Source organism: Calidris pugnax, unplaced genomic scaffold (genome assembly GCF_001431845.1).
Source record: "Calidris pugnax isolate Ruff unplaced genomic scaffold, ASM143184v1 scaffold144, whole genome shotgun sequence".
In the NCBI taxonomy this organism is placed as follows: domain Eukaryota; kingdom Metazoa; phylum Chordata; class Aves; order Charadriiformes; family Scolopacidae; genus Calidris; species Calidris pugnax.
In genome coordinates this window covers 1,411,516-1,426,888 of record NW_015090911.1, presented here as the reverse complement: position 1 = coordinate 1,426,888, position 15,373 = coordinate 1,411,516, and the positions used below count along the sequence as shown (strand labels likewise).

Sequence of the window (15,373 nt, the reverse complement as noted above, 5' to 3'; positions counted from 1 at the left end):
TAAAGAAGGAGAAGGGGGGAGAGAGGAGGTGGGAGGGGGGGGGGACGGGGGGGAGAAAAAAAAGCTAAGCTGACTGTCAGATCAGCTCAGGATCTCCATTAGAATGCAGAGTGCTCCAGAGTAATTACAAAACAGCTGTAATGGAAAATTGGTAGTCAAACCCATTTTCCACCAACTAGAACGGTGAATGGGCTCCATTATGTTCCTAATTCTCATTAACTTAATTTGCATAGGAAACAATGAAGGAATACCTAATGAGTTAGACTCAGCTAGCAGCAGATCGATACCCCTGTGAACAGGGGTTCGACCCATGATTACAGGACATGTGGCAAAGCCAGAATGTTTCTCCTCTTACATAGGGGAGATAGAAAGGTTGGCCTTGCTGTTGTTATTTATTTAAAGGCTGGAAATGTGGTGCCTACAGAGGTGGGAATTTGTTGCTCTTTGCAGGTGGTGGGAGAGGGAGGGTTCAGATTTTTCTTTCTTTCTCACTTTGTTCTATGGCTTTTAGGAAGAAATGTATTATTCTACTTTCTCTTCTGTTTTAAAGAAGCAATTTCTCAAAAGCTGTTCTTGTGGCCAAGGTTTAAGAGTTGGGATGCACTGATGCTGTATGCTGAGGGCTGCAGAAAGTGCTCTTGCTGCCTATATTCCGGGCTGGCTAAAACCTGTATAAATAGACGTCATGTGTCAGTGTGCCCGAGCCTTCGAGCCCAGCCAAGAGGCACACAGCCTGTTCACCTGCGCTCAGCTCTGTGCAAACACAATCACATGGTATTAGAGGACCGACAGATGTAACTACTGCTGGCTCAGAGTGCACGTGTCTCTATGCAGTGTAATCCAGGGGAGGTCTGGGTTCAATTCCCATTCTTGGCAGCATGACTGTGTTTGTGGTCTTGGACATGTGCTTTCGGTTCTCTGGCCTTTAACTCCTCTCCAAGGAACAAAGCTAGCAAATTCCTGTTCTGGTTCGCACCCTAAACTTTCTGGGGAAGGGCGCTGGATGATCCAAAAATTAAGGTAATCTGAACAAGGAATATTTTCTCTGACAAATTAAGACTGTGAGCAAGGTGGGATGCTGCCGCTTCTGTAAATTAGGACATTTTTTCTGGTTTTCCTGATTTACCACTGTAGCTAGATCATGCATATAGATATCAATACAGGTACTTGAAGTGGCTGAATCTCTCCCAATGGTCTTGCAGTTTAATTTAGTCTCTATTGTTCTTTCTGAGTGAAATTTCCCCTGTGAAGAAGACTTCCAAAAAAGAGAGAAAATCCAAAACCAGCATTATGTGAATACTCAAAAGAGTTTTAAATTAATGTTACCATATTTTTGTATGTACTGGAGCTGTGCAGTCCTCACAATGCCGGAGGGAACATGCTGTGGCTGATTCTCTAAGAAATTCATAAAAAGAAATAGTTCCTGCCTGCCTGCCTTAACAAGTTCACAGTCCACCCAGATCAGGTAAATAGATGAAATATTCTTATCCTCCTTTTACAGATAGAGACCTGAGTCACTGGATGATTCAGTGACAAGCCCAATGTCACACAACTAACTTGTGGCAAAGCTGGGTATAGGGAGCAGCTAGTTCAATCCCAGAACTGATTTGATTGATGCATTTATTACTGTAATATCATTCATATACTATGTAAGCCAAATTTAACACGTGCATAGATTTTGGTGTCCCACTGTGCTAAATGTTTTCCATATGACATAAACAGGAGAGGAAGTACTAGGTATGCCCTACTGCAGGAATCTCTAGCAGTCGTTGCATTCATGGGAGCTAAGGAAATCTTCGGGCTCATGTCAAGACAGTAAGGGTTGGGTGCTGGAATAGGCCTTTAGATTAAAAAACATAGAGTGGTTGCACAACTGTACAATTATGAGCTCTTAGGGGTAGACAATAAGTGGGAATAGCTGGAGAAAACAGCTGCCTTAGAGAATGTATTGCATTATGGGGAAGGTTAACAGGTTTGCTCTCAATATGGTGGGGAACATTTGCAGACCTAGAGGAACAGTGAGATCAGTGGGTTTTGCTTTGTTTTCCCATGACAGGGGTCAGCAGATGGCACTCACACACAACCTCAGGAGTTGCCAACACCACTGGAGTAGTGGCAAGTTTCTCTTTTTAGAAATGCTGCATCATCCTTAGATCTTTGCTGCAGTTCCTTTGTGGGGAGCTGTGGCAAACAGCTCAGGAAGGGTTTTTTCCATCATAGCTTTTCTAACTTAACACAGAATTGCATACAGTGAAGTGGGTTGAAGTTTCTGAAATTGGAATTGTCCAAATTCTGATTTGATCAGTTCTGTTAAAAAACTGACATATAAAATATCAATACATTATATGAGCTAAACCCTTATATGGAGTCATTGATTTCCCCTTCAGCAGAAGACTAGCTGCAAGACCAAGATACCTGCATGCAAGGGAAGAAAAAGTGGCACTGTTTAATCAATCCCTTTTAAAATGTCTTTTTTTCTTTGCAGGTACAAATTATTGTCCAATTTCTCAATTGTTTTAAAACAGAGAATCCTCTTGGAATTCAACAGTGTTTTTTTCCCAGTTGATGAGCCGGTCTTATGTGATTATGCTAAGTTTTTGACTTGGTCAAGAGGGTACAACATTATTCTGGGCCTCTAGAGAGCTGAGATCCACCTCCTGTGTAACTAACTTAGTGAGGGTCCTTGATCGTCAAATGTTGTCATCCTTTGTTCCCTTTCTCCTTTCCAATTGTTTTTCATCTTCTCTGTTCAGATGGCTCTTCTTAATGTTTTCATTCATCTTTACTTCATCTGATTTCACCACTGCAAGTAGAATAATAATAATAATAATAATAATAATAATAATAATAATAATAATAATTTGGGTGCTGGAATAGGCCTTTAGATTAAAAAACATAGAGTGGTTGCACAACTGTACAATTATGAGCTCTTAGGGGTAGACAATAAGTGGGAATAGCTGGAGAAAACAGCTGCCTTAGAGAATGTATTGCATTATGGGGAAGGTTAACAGGTTTGCTCTCAATATGGTGGGGAACATTTGCAGACCTAGAGGAACAGTGAGATCAGTGGGTTTTGCTTTGTTTTCCCATGACAGGGGTCAGCAGATGGCACTCACACACAACCTCAGGAGTTGCCAACACCACTGGAGTAGTGGCAAGTTTCTCTTTTTAGAAATGCTGCATCATCCTTAGATCTTTGCTGCAGTTCCTTTGTGGGGAGCTGTGGCAAACAGCTCAGGAAGGGTTTTTTCCATCATAGCTTTTCTAACTTAACACAGAATTGCATACAGTGAAGTGGGTTGAAGTTTCTGAAATTGGAATTGTCCAAATTCTGATTTGATCAGTTCTGTTAAAAAACTGACATATAAAATATCAATACATTATATGAGCTAAACCCTTATATGGAGTCATTGATTTCCCCTTCAGCAGAAGACTAGCTGCAAGACCAAGATACCTGCATGCAAGGGAAGAAAAAGTGGCACTGTTTAATCAATCCCTTTTAAAATGTCTTTTTTTCTTTGCAGGTACAAATTATTGTCCAATTTCTCAATTGTTTTAAAACAGAGAATCCTCTTGGAATTCAACAGTGTTTTTTTCCCAGTTGATGAGCCGGTCTTATGTGATTATGCTAAGTTTTTGACTTGGTCAAGAGGGTACAACATTATTCTGGGCCTCTAGAGAGCTGAGATCCACCTCCTGTGTAACTAACTTAGTGAGGGTCCTTGATCGTCAAATGTTGTCATCCTTTGTTCCCTTTCTCCTTTCCAATTGTTTTTCATCTTCTCTGTTCAGATGGCTCTTCTTAATGTTTTCATTCATCTTTACTTCATCTGATTTCACCACTGCAAGTAGAATAATAATAATAATAATAATAATAATAATAATAATAATAATAATAATAATTTTAAATACATTATTCTATGTTTTATCTGAGGGCAAAAATCTTTTATCCAGCTTTAGACTGTTGGCTTTGATTTGAAGAAACTGCAAGCAATCACTGCTGCTAAAAGGTTTATGGAAACTGAAAGACAAATCTTTCCGCAAAACTAAGACTTGAATTCACCCTTCACTGGTTAAACTGAAGTCAGGATCAGTGGCCAGTGCTTGAAAATTTTGTTCTGAAAAAACATTGCTCTGTATGACTAGTTGCATTTGTTTAATTAAAGTAACACATCTGTATAGTAAATAGCCTGTGATCGGGCAGTAACATAATACTGTACAAGCACAGCAGTAATTGGATAATGTAATGAAATGCATGGTGGGTTTTTTAAAGAAAATATAATGAGATTTCATCATTTTATACACACAGGTAATTAGTTCTTAGAAATACTGGGAGAGTAAATTATCTGCAGATTTGAACTATCAGCAACTATTTTAAATGGACCAGCTGAAGAGGTAAAAATGTTCTAGTTTAAATCTCTTGAAATTCAAACCAAAATGAGGCTGGTATGAAATTATGGTACTATTAAGAACTGAAAGGATTTTTGGAAATTAAGACCACCAGACCATCTGCCATAATGACTGCCAAGCTTACCAGTGAATCTGTGTACATGAAAGCATGTTTCCCACTGCTTGACTGGCACTGTGCATGACTGCAAGCTACCACCCACCCAGATCACCATGTATGAACTTCCCTTGCTTTAGACTTTCCAGGATATCCTCTTTTAAAGCCCATTCAACAAATGTGCCACAATTTGAAGTAACCTCTAATAAGCACAATTTCCAAACCTGGTGTATGTGGCAATATGAATATGGTGGAAGAGTATAACTACCTGAAGTGCTTGTGTTAGCTGATCACAGGTTTATCTATGTGCTATCTAATACATAACAGCTAAACTAAGCTGTGTAATTAGAATAATCAATTGGAGGATCTCCTTGTTGCAGGGTATCATGGAAGTCAGAAGTTCACATGCATTCAAGGAAAAACAAGCTCATGGAAAATAGCTTAATTAAGAGTTACTGAAGATTTACATTCCGGAGTTTGTACAGAAGAAACAAACATATCCATATCCATATCCATGTCCATATCCATATCTATGCTAGTCTTTTTATCCCTTACCGCGAGGCACCCATTACTGGCCGCACTCAGAATTTGGCGCAGGTAGATCTTGACTCTGATCAAGTATGTTATCAAGAGTGTTAAGAATAGTTAGGTAAAGTCTTCCAGTTTATACTGACCAGAGGTTTCTTCCTGGCTTTGGCATGGAGTTCCTTTGTCACACAGAAAAGGCAGGATCCTTGGCAACTATCAGGTTGCTTAATTTGCACTCACTACGACTTATTTTGTGTGTTTTTCTTCTACTTTGTGCAAAACACCTGGCAGCTCAGGTGGAGACTCTGTAGAAGAAATGTGCCAGATTCTGGTGTGGAGCTGCAGTCAGCTCGAGTCCGCTTCTGGGCAAATATTAAACCTCTGTTCGTCACTTTTGGGAAATGAATGTTGTTCCCTTTATATGTCGCAAGCATGCCCTCATAGGGAAGAGTGGGGAGGGAGAGAAGACATGTTAACATGGGTTAATATTCAGAGGGTTAAGTAGCCAGGAACAGAAGTCAGGGTATATGACTGCCTGCATTGTGTCCTGAAAACAATCCATCTCTCTGCTCAGACACTCCTGATGTTTAATTGATACCTTTCTGCCTCCCCCCTCATTGTTAATATTTAAGCAGGTGAGCACAGCGGGCAATGGGCTGCTTGCAGTAGCCAGGTGGCCCTGCCGGCAGCCTGCTGCACTAAACACCTTCCCTGAAATTTGCATTGCTTTTGTTCTTCTCCTCTGAATGTGCACAAACAGCCCAATTTGAAAATGCAAACAAACAAACATATATCTAAACTTTCTCTGAAGGAAGCCTAACCCCCTTGAAGAAAGTTCCCCAGGGCCGTTGCTAGCTTCTTTTATTCTTCTTTTTTTTTTTCCTCCGTCTTTTTGTTTGGCTTTCACTCTTATTCTTGGTATTGCTTTCTTTCCTTTGTACTTTGATGTTTCTTTGGGGACTTGAGGAAGAAAAGGAACAACAAAACAAAACAACAACAACAAAAATGAACAAACTCTAAGGCATTTACAGTTTGTTTTCGCATGGACTAGACCTGCCAATAAGCATGGGGGAGTGTGGAAAACGAGGGGAAGAAATATAACTGAGAAAAGTAGAGACAGGAAGACTGGGGCACAGGGAAGCATTATCCTTCCCCAGGGCCTCTGCCCTGGGAACACAGCTTTCCAATCTATCCAGAGTGAAAGGCGCCCTGCCTGACTTAGTGCCTGGATCATTTGCTCTTCCCCCCATCCCACTCTGGCTCCCTTCCAGAGCAGCAACCTGGTTGCAGGCAGCTGATATATTTGCTCTTGTCTAAGGGACAGCTGGTTCAGGCTAAGAGCCTCCAGCGCTCAATGGTCAGCTGCTTGATGCAGAGTTAGATTAATGAAAGAGGTTTCTGGTTAGTCTTTGCCCAGGTATCACTTAAGTCACCTAGGTCCAAATTTACTGTCATACAACGCCTAGGCCTATAAGCTAAGAACCTATTCTACGCTTCTCGTCTAGGATTATCGCCCAACTACATGGCTTTGGGCACTCTGAACAATCTTGAGCACAAGCCCTCTTATAGAAATCGTTTCATTTTGTACAGATTTTTTAAAATATTGAAGGAGATAAGGAGGTACCAGAAAGGGTAGTGGGACTACTGTTTATCCAGGGAATTTCATTAATATGTCTTCTTTGCCAGCCTAGATAAAATAAAAAGACTGGCCTGAAGCTTTCTCAGATCATTAGACTTTCTCAGCTCGTTCATGAACACCTCTGAAAAATTCTTGGCACAAATAAAACATTTCCATGCATGAAACAATGTATTGTCTTGAAGTTAGTTCAGTCATCCACAACTGAGGAGGTCTGAATTTAAATCACTATAAACACAGAGATAAGCTAAACTGTGATCCAGCTACCGAAGTGGCAGTAAACTTACAGTTACCAACTCAACTAGACTTAAAAGAGTATTTGAGGCTATGAATGCCAAATAGAAGGTGACAATCATTCTAGCAACCCAGAATTAGGCACTTGTCTCCTGAGATGGGCAGTTTTAAATATACTGACTAGTTTACATGCACCCTGTTCATGAGAACATGAACTCAAATATTAATCTTTCTTCACATATTCATTTAAACTTATTAAGCCCTATTCTATCAACGCATGATGCAGTTCCATGTGAAAGCTATGTCCTGCTGTGCTCATCACTCCTGCAATTGTATTGTTTGAAATTCTAGAGCCCCACAAAAAGCTAGATTTATTTGTAAAGATTTCTAGAGCCTGAGATCACCTGGTATGAGGGTAAGGATCATCCAAAGACCCAAGCACACCTTTGTTTACCAACAGCTGGGTCTATTTCTTTTTCTGCTGTGGTATATCCAGAATCCTAGTGTGTTCTTGTCCTGAATTGTCTGTTGAAGTGAAAGTCATTGTCCTTATGAATCTAGTGGTTGATTTGGATTTTTTTGTGACGGCACATAGTTTATTGTTTAGCAAAACAGTTCCCAATTTTCCTGTTCTTGTTTATATAAGACACAGTTTGTACCATGCTGTCCCACCCAATTTTGGGGACCTACAAGGAACTAAAGACAGCTAGACTCCCCTGTCTCTTCTTTTGGCATGCCAGATCGTGACAAAGATGTTGCTATGGGTGAATGAAAGGACATAAACCTGGATCAACCGAAATATGGGAGGTTCTGGCTTGAAACGACATCAGTTGGAAAAATCCTAAGCTTTAGTCTTCTACAATATTTTTTTGTTTCATGGCGCAGAGCTCATACTGCTAAGGTGATGGCCAGTATTGACAGAGGTGCTCTGACCTCTATGGCTCCCTTGATGAAGCCACAGGTGGTTGAGAAGTAGATGGAAAGGGGCAGGAATTAGCAGCCTGTGGGTGGGAGAAAGGACTGAAGTGGGATAAAGGCATGTCCTCCTGTAATGATGAGCTTGAGGAAGTAACTGTCAGAAAAGATGGTTGATCAACCCCCTCACTCACACACATCAACACTTTCAAATTTTCATAAGAAAACTGGAAACATCTGGGATGAGAAGTTGGAAACATTTCTAAGAAAAGTAGACACCATCTGACTAAGAATGTCCACTGAATTGGACATTCCCAACTGCCTCTCAGGCCCTTCAATGCAACGATCATTATGATTTTATGTGTTTACGGTGCTTGTACCAAAGAGCTCCACACCTGAACCTCAAAACATCGCTATCACCACAGATCCATTTAAAAATCAGGCATTTGATAATCAAAGGTTCTTTTGCATTCTCTTTATAGCATCTTTTGCAACTCGTAGTTCTTTGTATGATGGCAATTTTGCCTGCACTGTGTGCGTTGTCTACAGTGAAACAACTTCCCCCATTCTTATATTGGGCTACAGAAGACATTTTAATAGCCCTATTTCATCCACAAACAAAGAAAAGAAATAATAAACCTCAAGCGATTTATTTATACTGACAAAATGATTTGATGTTGTTCCTTGTTGACAGACTGATTTGGCCAGAATTACATTCTATTGATAAAACTGTGAAGGAATGCCATTCATCGACCACATGAAGTTAAGGGCTGGGGGAAAATGAATTTGTCCATAGAATTTTCTTTCCCAAGCCGTCAGTTGTTTCTAGAGATTTGAACAACCTCATGCTTACAGTTGCTTTCACATTTATTTTATTTTTCCTTTATTTATTTGACCATTTTGTTTTTGTTGGCATACATTTCCATAAATGCAGCAACATTTGAACAGTTTTTTTAGCAGTTAGTAACCAAAATCTAATATTTGATATTTTTTTCTCTGTGAGTATCCAGCGTATTTTGCATTTTCCCTGTCACTAAATAAGTAAATCCTTGGAGAATACAGTAGTAACTTTTCAAAACTATGCAACCTTTCCTTTTTCATACACCAGAATATACAGTTTAAAAAACTTCTGACCACTCACTTCTACAATAGATTCTTTCCATGAATTCATTCTCTATATCTCATGTGATTCTTATAGTGACTTTGCTGTTCTCCAAAGCAGACTGAAAGGTAAAAGACCCTCACACAGAACAAGAGGGACAGATGCATTTCAAAAGGGTGGGAATCACAAACAAGACTTAGTATCTGAAATCATCCATTATATCTATCTGTTCGTTTTCTCTACATTTCTCTTGGGCTCTGTTCATGATCCTTCAGTAACACATTCAGTCTCACAAACACACACACTCAGGGAGCTGTCATCTTTAAATAAGGGGTCCACAGGGAAAGGAAAGTTGTTTTAATTTAGATCTGTCTTAACAAGAATTAAACCAAGCTTTAGATCCCGTGTGGTGGTGCAAGTTTGACATTTGCTTCTTGTTTTTTTTCCCAAGCTAGCAAGCACAAATGTGCTCCCTCTATAAAGTAACAGAAAAACTAAGATTGAATGTAATTAAAATAAAATACAACAATATTAAAATAATATTAAAGGAAGGAAATGTAGTGCATAAACTAGTCATTAACCCCAGCATCCTCAATAGATTTAAATTTGAGTAACTGCTGGTTGATTTGCCTACTTATAATTCCCACTCTAGTTTTAGCTGGATATTATATTCTTTTTCATTCATTAAAGCTTTGCAGCTGCTTCCCACTCCAGTGAGGGGTGCACTGTCATGCCGAAGGGAACGATTCCTAGACAGAAGTTTTCAGTCCTTTGGGAATTTCTACATTGATTCCAAAGGGGCCCTAGATTTTACCCATCGGCTCATATCTATGCTATAGATTAACCTGGTATATTGCATCTAAATTCTCCTGAATCCTAATGAAGTCAGTTATGTGAACTGTTACTGTAAATAAGTCCACAGAGTATCAGAATATCCTGAAGCTGGATCTTTCAAAGGTATGACCCAAATTTGGATCCAAACACTGCTTTACTGCCCTTTCTTCTCTCTCACTGTGTGTGTATATGCCAAAATATGTGCATGTGTATGTGCGTATATATAGCCTAGCAAGACATCCTAAAATGTTTTAGGATGAAAGGTTCTGGATGACACGTAGTCGTAAGGTCTTATTTATTCAGTTTCCTCAGAGGAAGATTAATTGGGCTGAGATATGTACACTAATGCATGAGTCAGCTGTGGTACCATCACTGCAGATACATGGCTGATTCAGATGATTTGAAACACACAGAAATACTACAAAGCAGCTCAGGATGGGAAGTTAAGAATGATATCAAAGCCAGCAGATACTGCTGGAGAAATCTGAGCCTGTAGAATATAATTACACCAGTCAGCATGTGGTCCAGACAAGTGAATGAATATTCTCCTTTCTGTATGAGAGCCAGAGGCTTCTTTCAAATATCCATAACTCCAAGTTTAGACATGATTATGAGGATACTTTGGATTTAATATTGATTTAGAGAGCACAAGATATTTGATGAAGTCCTGCAAAGTAAATCTAAGGATCTGACAATTCTGGTGAATGCTCTAGTCACCCAAATGAACTCTGAAATCTAGTCCTGGAGCTGCCTTCCTGGTCCATAGACTGTGCACCTGCAGTTGTGGCACTTGCTATGGTTACAGCACTTCCAGAAACATACCTGTAGACCAACAGACTCCAGAAGCTCAAGGACAGGGCCCCCTAAGAGCTGTATGAAATGCCTCAACCTCTGTACCTTGTTATAAAACCTGAACAACTTAATGGACAAGGCAGGCAAAAAAATTGTATCCCCACCCTGGGAAGTCACGCACAGAGACCATGCAGAACTGTCAGTGATCTGGAAACATGCTTCTGGATTCGTGAGCCACTGGTAGAGCAGAGAGAAAACCTGGGGCTCCTGAGGCACCAGTGGCTTAGTCATAAAAACATCCTTCTTCCCTGGCTTAATCGAGAAGTACATTTAATGAATTGAAGCTGAAAATCTCCTTGCATGAGTTTTATAGTCTGAAAGGTAGAAGAAACCACGATGGGAGAGTGGAAGACAGAGGCACAGGCAGGGAGAACAGTTTGTGTAGGGGTGCAAAGTTTCTCAAGGATACCAAAGCCCAGCCTGAGGACCCAGCCTTCTCATCTCATTGACCTATAAATTTGTTGCATCCCTTTTATTTATTCCTTTAGTTAACGAGAAAGCACCCATATTCACCTCCCATCACACACCTTGCTGAAAGCCCCTTCTTGCTTCATTTCATATCCAATCAATATTATTTGACAACATACAGGTCAGCAATGATGGCAGTTATATCAGCAGCATGGAAATTACAGAAGAAACTATTGTTTGTCTTGAAATTAAGGGCTACTGAAATCAATAGAACATTTGAAAATTGATATCGATCACTCTGTGTGTGTGTGTTTGTATGTGTGTGTGTGTATTTGCATGTTTATGTACAAGAAGAATTTTGGGGGTTAAGTCCTCTTTCAGCTACATAATTTCTGTTTCTTTTTGACAAAGCCAATGAAATCAACCTAAAAATTATACACATATGAATCTTTTTGAAGCAATTGAAAAGAGAACAATATTGACATCTCATAATTGGATTTCCCCATTTACAATGGTAACAGCCACTGTTTTCGTGATTATTTTTCAGGGCTTGAATGTTGGTTTATTGTTTTCGAGGTTTGCTCTGGGTTTTGTTTTATTTATTTAAAGGTTTCTATTCAAGTCATATCAAGGAGAGGGGAGGAATAATGTCTGCAAATGCCATTTGGATCAAACAAGCCAAGAATAGTAATAGTTATTGTTTGGCATGTTTCAGAGCTATTGTGTGACAAATAGATTTGGAGTCATCATTTGTTTAAAAAGGCAGTAAATGAAACTTTATGAGATGGGGACAGAGTAACGACACAAAATTACCCATCCAGAACTCCTGATGGTAATCAGTAAAATGAAATAGATTAACTGTTTGTTTTTCCCCCCTCCAAGACACCAAGAAAATAAGATGTAATCAAAAATATTTGTTATCCTTGACCCACAGTGAACCAAAAAATTGCATAGTAGTGGCTCATGATGGCAGAGTTTGATGGCTAATGACTAGATAACCAGAAGCAGATGAGAATGTAACAAAAGGCCAACCAAGTATTGTTACAGTCAGAACAAAAGGGGGTTTTGATGAGAAAAGTAGTACTGGCAGAAGGTATGGCAGTTGTCTCTCAGTATATGCTAATGCTATGCTTCATGGTTTCTTCTCACTACCTGAATGGACAAGGAAGAATTTTTCCCTTCACCTTTTTCTCCACCCTTGCCTAATGAATAGTTTAGATTGTTCACCTCTTCTGAACGTCAGCTGCAAAACATGAGTGAGACCATTTGTGTGCAGCCTGTGGAGGGTGCTGAAGTACGTCTTGGTTGGCTTACTCTTCTTATAAGCTGAATGACAAACTCAGCACCAGTTCTGGAGTGAGGAACCTCTCCCCAGGAAGGTTGCCAGGGGCCAAAAAAGTTCTATTATTTTTTTCGCTTCTGTTTCTTGTCTTCATTTTTTTATGCTTAATTAGAGGAAGGGGATGGAACAAAGTGTGAATTTTAGAACTCCTTGGAGAGGAGTTTGCTAGTCTCAATTTCTTCCATCACTGAAAACTGAAAGATACACAATGACTTCAGGATCAAGTCATTTGAGATGGTCAAAGTTTTACAGAGACAGTGGATAGAACTTCTGTACTTTCACTGGTGAGTCAAAAACTGCACTGTGTCATGCAAAGGATCTGGAAACAGATTTTTTACAAGGGAGGTTATGGCAAAGCAAGGAATTTACACTTGTCTTTTCTTAGTTTGTGTGTTTTGTTCATTTATGTGCTTCACTCATATTAATTTTCACTGGATGGAATTTCTGGAACTCATTTTTTCCTCCTGGAATTTCCACAAATGCCACGTTCTAACTGTTATCCCTCCCCCTTCAAAAAAAACGAAACACCACAAACCAAAAATCCTATATTCAGTCATTAATACTGGTACAATTGCTCTGTCAAACCTGACTTATGAGAAATGTGTCTACTTAAATCTTAATTACTAAGGCGATTCTTTTCACAGATGTTGTAAATACTGTTATTTGATTACATAGCATGTGTCACCAGGCTAGAAACACTTTCCCCTGAATTATAAACTACCTGGCCGAATTTTGATTTCTCTTACACCTTTATGTTACAGATCCCCAGATGGAAGACACTATAGAAATAGTGCTAAGTTTGAAGAATATTCATTTGAACATTGACAGACAGCAAGAGGACTCTTTTCCAGGCCGTGGGCCAAACTGTGCTATGAGACTCATTGCTCCAAGCCTAGTGTATCTCCCCTGAGTCATCACCACTCTCAGTGTTCTGAGTCGTGAGTTTTTCTCTGCTGGTCTATCTGCTGCTTCAGCCTGATGAATCCTTTTCTAGCTTTTCTTTATCTTCCTCAGTAATCATCCTTCCCTTCAGGTTAGAAGAAAACCACACAAAATTTTCCCTAATCTGAACAAAAATCATCCTCCCAAAAAAATTAGATCCTCATTTAAATATATATATGTAATAATTGCAGGTCACCAAAATTTATGTAACTATCCCTATTAACACCAGTAAGAAATCTGGCCCATAAATCAATTTAATAATGCTGAAAAGCTATTTTATTGAAACACCAAGGAAATCTACTGCAAATATGTTCATGTATCATATGGACCTGCTTAATTCTGCAATTCAGAGTTAACATCTTTTTATACTCCTATATGGGTTTTCTACAAAATAACTTCATTGACCTTGCAGCATTTATTCTAAAATTTCTGCTGAGAGCCATGTGGACATTCCTAAGGTTTGCCTTTTAGTTAAATTTTCATTGAAATATAAAGATATACCAATCACTGGAAATCTGGTATATGAAGAAGGAGATGACTGCTGAGAAAAACTTTTGTAGCTGCAGGAGTTAAAAACTTTTTTTTTAATTACTTTTCCTATTCAGGACCTCTTTTTCGATTCAGGACCTGATGGGCTATTTGAAAGAACTCAAGGAAATTGAATCTTCTTCTTCATCTTTGCATATAAGGCCACAATACTCAAGCTTCCCCTTTTCAAATCCCTGACCTAGCAGATTTAGGAACCTGGCACTCCTGATGTGATTTAAGAATATATTTTTCTGCTCTAACATTTACAATCTAAAAGGTAGGCCTCTACCCTGAAATGGTTGTCTAAGTCTTCCTAGTTGTTACTGAGAAATGATAAGCTTTTCTTTATTTAGTGTCCTCCTTTTGGAGCATATAATGGACGCACGGATTCCCCAAGTTGGGAGATCAGATGAGAAATGATATCCACCTATCACCCAACTGGGCCAGCTGAGTTAAGTAAATTCCACATCTAGGACTTCCTGTGACATATAACAAGGGAATCCTGTCTTTCGGATTTGCAGTCGTAACTTTTGACAGAGACATTTTCCTGCTCTACCCTGAAGAAACATACTGTCCCTAATAGGAAATATAACCTACTTACATAAATTTAATTTATATTGCCTTATGTTTTTTAATGTAAGTAAAAATTAATGTTACATTAATGTTCATTATGATACATTTCCTTTAATATTTATTTAATAGTTAATATTACGTCCCAAACAGTGGATTAGGGAAGCCTAACCACCTTTAAAAGTATACATAAATGACATCTGGAAAAATCAAAATAAAAGATCAAGCCAGGTAATGGAAGCAGTCTAGGATTTTTTTGGTAGGTTGTTCTTTTTTATGACTATTATTATTTTATTTTCTTCTAGGTTAAAGAATTCAAGCTATAGAAAAATAATGGAACATGATCCAACTTCCAAATAATAATAATAATGATAAAAATAAAAATTACGTGGGAGAAGTGGAGAACAAAAATGTTCAGCAGAAATGAGCGAGCAGCAGATTGGAAGTAGGAACAAACCTGTCCAATGTCATAGCATGCCAATTTCTTGAAGATGACAGATGGTAGAATTTTTCTTTTACTGCACTCTACAGAAATACACAATAAAGCAAAACACACCTTAATCTCCTCCATCCTCTAGCAGGTCATTACTAGATTTCTTGAGACATTACACACATCCTCCCTTAGTTTTCCTTGACTTATTTTATTTTGCATCATTTCTGTTATCCATGATTCTGTATTTCCTTTTTCTCCTACTTATTTTAATGCCAAAATGTTGATGTTTTCATTCTGCTGTCTGTTGTTAGAGGGTTTTTAATGTATTAAAAAAAAGTTATTTTTTAATGAAAACTTTCATCAAAATGATGAACAGCTAAGGGAAAGTGTTTTAATTTTTTATGTGGTCCATACTAATATTTTCATATTCCAGAGGCTACAGAATCTCTTTGGTGATAACTACTTCAGTCACATCCCCACACTACAAATCTTTTATTATCTTTCTTCTCAGACGGTGTTAGTCATGCATTTAATAAAACTCACCT

At 38.7% G+C, this 15,373-nt stretch overlaps 1 long non-coding RNA gene across 1 annotated transcript in view; it reads right to left on the bottom strand.

Moving 5' to 3' along the window:
• Positions 1–3,648: 3,648 nt before the first annotated feature.
• The window catches only part of LOC106892300, a 137,616-nt gene continuing 125,891 nt past the window's right edge, over positions 3,649–15,373 (bottom strand). The window contains exon 3 of the long non-coding RNA XR_001412846.1: positions 3,649–3,842. This is a non-coding gene — a long non-coding RNA (uncharacterized LOC106892300). The remainder of the gene's footprint in view (positions 3,843–15,373) is intronic.